At 49.7% G+C, this 4262-nt stretch overlaps 1 long non-coding RNA gene across 1 annotated transcript; it reads right to left on the bottom strand.

Annotated features, from left to right (window-relative positions):
- Positions 1–19: 19 nt before the first annotated feature.
- LOC144070387 (uncharacterized) lies at positions 20–3638 on the bottom strand. Its single transcript, XR_013299252.1, has 2 exons — positions 492–3638; positions 20–371 (listed from the first exon to the last, which is right to left on the bottom strand). It is a non-coding gene; the product is annotated as an uncharacterized LOC144070387 (long non-coding RNA).
- Positions 3639–4262: the final 624 nt, after the last annotated feature.

The raw sequence follows: 4262 nt of genomic DNA, 5'->3' as shown, positions 1-4262 counted from the left end.
GGTAGACCCAAATCATGCGAGCACCATAAAAATCAGCGGGGTTTTTCCTCGAGCCTATCCGAGGATAGGCTCACATGAGCGGATATGGGTTTGTAATGGCTCGCTGAAAATCACGAGCTCCAGAGATTTTTCTCTGAAAATTTTTCTAAGTGTGAGCACCACACACATCAACGGTGTTTTCCCTCGAGCCTATCCGAGGATAGGCTCACGAGGGCGGATATGGGTTTGTATTGCCTCGCTGAAAGCCTGAGCTCCAGAAATTTTTCTAAGTGTGAGCACCACACACATCAACGGTGTTTTCCAACATGCCTATCCGAGGATAGTGACACATGAGCGGATTGGGTTGGCTGATGCCCCGCTGAAAACCTGAGCTCCAGAAATTTTTCTAAGTGTGAGCACCACACACTTCAACGGTCTTTTTCACAGTGCATGTCCGAGGATAGTGACACATGAGCGGATTGGGCTGGCTGATGCCCCGCTGAATTTCTGACCTCCAGAAATTTTTCTAAGTGTGAGCACCACACACTTCGGCGGGGTTTTTCCCCGAGCCTATCCGAGGATAGGCTCACATGAGCGGATATGGGTTTGGAATGGCTCGCTGAAATCCTGAGCTCCAGAGATTTTTCTCAGAAAATTTTTCTAAGTGTGAGCACCACACACATCAACGGGGTTTTCCAACATGCCTGTCCGAGGATAGTGACACATGAGCGGATTGGGTCGGCTGATGCCCCGCTGAAAACCTGAGCTCCAGAAATTTTTCTAAGTGTGAGCACCACACACTTCAACGGTCTTTTTCACAGTGCATGTCCGAGGATAGTGACACATGAGCGGATTGGGCTGGCTGATGCCCCGCTGAATTTCTGACCTCCAGAAATTTTTCTAAGTGTGAGCACCACACATTTCGGCGGGGTTTTTCCCCGAGCCTATCCGAGGATAGGCTCACATGAGCGGATATGGGTTTGGAATTGCTCGCTGAAATCCTGAGCTCCAGAGATTTTTCTCAAATTTTTTCTAAGTGTGAGCACCACACACATCAACGGTGTTTTCCAACATGCCTGTCCGAGGATAGTGACACATGAGCGGATTGGGTCGGCTGATGCCCCGCTGAAATCCTGAGCTCCAGAATTTTTTCTAAGTGTGAGCACCACACACATCAACGGTGTTTTCCAACATGCCTATCCGAGGATAGTGACACGTGAGCGGATTGGGTCGGCTGATGCCCCGCTGAAATCCTGAGCTCCAGAATTTTTTCTAAGTGTGAGCACCACACACATCAACGGTGTTTCCCTCGAGCCTATCCGACGATAGGCTCACAAGGGCGGATATGGGTTTGTTTTGCCCCGCTGAAATTCTGAGCTCCAGAATTTTTTCTAAGTGTGAGCACCACACACATCAACGGTGTTTCCCTCGAGCCTATCCGACGATAGGCTCACAAGGGCGGATATGGGTTTGTAATGTCTCGCTGAAATCCTGAGCTCCAGAAATTTTTCTAAGTGTGAGCACCACACACATCAACGGTGTTTTCCAACATGCCTGTCCGAGGATAGTGACACATGAGCGGATTGGGTCGGCTGATGCCCCGCTGAAATCCTGAGCTCCAGAAATTTTTCTAAGTGTGAGCACCACACACTTCGGCGGGGTTTTTCCCCGAGCCTATCCGAGGATATGCTCACATGAGCGGATATGGGTTGCTGAAGCTCCCGCTGAGTTCCCGAGCTCCAGAAATTTTTCTAAGTGTGAGCACCACACACATCAACGGTCTTTTCCCCCGAGCCTATCCGAAGATATGCTCACATGAGCGGATATGGGTTGCTGAAGCTCCCGCTGAGTTCCCGAGCTCCAGAAATTTTTCTAAGTGTGAGCACCACACACATCAACGGTCTTTTCCCCCGAGCCTATCCGAAGATAGGCTCACATGAGCGGATATGGGTTGCTGAAGCTCCCGCTGAGTTCCCGAGCTCCAGAAATTTTTCTAAGTGTGAGCACCACACACATCAACGGTCTTTTCCCCCGAGCCTATCCGAAGATAGGCTCACATGAGCGGATATGGGTTGCTGAAGCTCCCGCTGAGTTCCCGAGCTCCAGAAATTTTTCTAAGTGTGAGCACCACACACATCAACGGTCTTTTCCCCTGAGCCTATCCGAAGATAGGCTCACATGAGCGGATATGGGTTGCTGAAGCTCCCGCTGAGTTCCCGAGCTCCAGAATTTTTTCTAAGTGTGAGCACCACACACATCAACGGTCTTTTTCACGGTGCATGTCCGAGGATAGTGACACATGAGCGGATTGAGCTGGCTGATGCTCCGCTGAATTTCTGAGCTCCAGAAATTTTTCTAAGTGTGAGCACCACACACATCAACGGTCTTTTCCACCGAGCATATCCGAAGATAGGCTCACATGAGCGGATATGGGTTGCTGAAGCCCCCGCTGAGTTCCCGAGCTCCAGAAATTTTTCTAAGTGTGAGCACCACACACATCAACGGTGTTTTCCAACATGCCTGTCCGAGGATAGTGACACATGGGCGGATTGAGCAAGCTGATGCTCCGCTGAATTTCTGACCTCCAGAAATTTTTCTAAGTGTGAGCACCACACACATCAACGGTCTTTTCCCCCGAGCCTATCCGAAGATAGGCTCACATGAGCGGATATGGGTTGCCAAAGCCTCGCAAGTGTGAGCACCACACACATCAACGGTGTTTCCCTCGAGCCTATCCGACGATAGGCTCACAAGGGCGGATATGGGTTTGTTATGCCCCGCTGAAATTTCGAGCTCCAGAAATTTTTCCAAGTGTGAGCACCACACACATCTGCGGGGTCTTATCACGAGCTTATCCGAGGATAGTGACACACGAGCGGATATGGATTTTTCTAAGCCCCTTCACACTTAGAAAAAATCCGCTTAAAAAACACGAAAATTTTTCTAAGTCCCGTAGGACTTAGAAAAAAAATCGTTAAAAATCAGGAGGACCACCCTCGGACACCCCAACACCTTGCCAACGTTGTCCGAACATAGGGTGATCTACCTGGACCCCGGGAGAGGTTAGGGTCGGTTCGCAGCCCGGAGCTCACCTTCAAAAATTTCCTCTCCCTATATACTTGCCGAAGGCTTTTTGCAGACCACCGGATTTTGCACGAGTAGGCAAATTATATCCCACCGGTCTTCACGGGCATCTGAGGACTTTCTCCCCGGGAATAGTGCTTCTTGGGCGGATATTATCGACAGATATCAGGTTTCATCGTCGAGCTCCATATATTTTTCGAGTTTCGGCACTTTGAAATTCGGCGGGGGTTCGCCCCGAGTCGATCCGAGAATAGTGCACCGTGAGCGGATTGGGTTGGCTGATGCCCCGCTGAAATCCTGAGCTCCAGAATTTTTTCTAAGTGTGAGCACCACACACATCAACGGTGTTTCCCTCGAGCCTTATCCGACGATAGGCTCACAAGGGCGGATATGGGTTTGTAATGTCTCGCTGAAAGCCTGAGCTCCAGATTTTTTTCTAAGTGTGAGCACCACACACTTCAACGGGCTTTTTCACAGTGCATGTCCGAGGATAGTGACACATGAGCGGATTGAGCTGGCTGATGCCCCGCTGAATTTCTGACCTCCAGAATTTTTTCTAAGTGTGAGCACCACACACTTCAACGGTCTTTTTCACAGTGCATATCCGAAGATAGTGACACATGAGCGGATTGAGCTGGCTGATGCCCCGCTGAATTTCTGACCTCCAGAAATTTTTCTAAGTGTGAGCACCACACACTTCAACGGTGTTTTTCACAGTGCATGTCCGAGGATAGTGACACATGAGCGGATTGAGCTGGCTGATGCCCCGCTGAATTTCTGAGCTCCAGAAATTTTTCTAAGTGTGAGCACCACACACTTCAACGGTCTTTTTCACAGTGCATGTCCGAGGATAGTGACACATGAGCGGATTGAGCTGGCTGATGCCCCGCTGAATTTCTGAGCTCCAGAAATTTTTCTAAGTCCGAGCTCCACACACATCAACGGTGTTTTTCACAGTGCATGTCCGAGGATAGTGACACATGAGCGGATTGAGCTGGCTGATGCCCCGCTGAATTTCTGAGCTCCAGAAATTTTTCTAAGTCCGAGCTCCACACACATCAACGGTGTTTTTCACAGTGCATGTCCGAGGATAGTGACACATGAGCGGATTGAGCTGGCTGATGCCCCGCTGAATTTCTGAGCTCCAGAAATTTTTCTAAGTCCGAGCTCCACACACATCAACGGTGTTTTTCACAGTG

This window comes from Stigmatopora argus, unplaced genomic scaffold (assembly GCF_051989625.1).
Source record: "Stigmatopora argus isolate UIUO_Sarg unplaced genomic scaffold, RoL_Sarg_1.0 HiC_scaffold_59, whole genome shotgun sequence".
In the NCBI taxonomy this organism is placed as follows: domain Eukaryota; kingdom Metazoa; phylum Chordata; class Actinopteri; order Syngnathiformes; family Syngnathidae; genus Stigmatopora; species Stigmatopora argus.
Note: the sequence above shows the minus strand (reverse complement) of the source record. Positions and strands in the feature narration are given on the sequence as shown.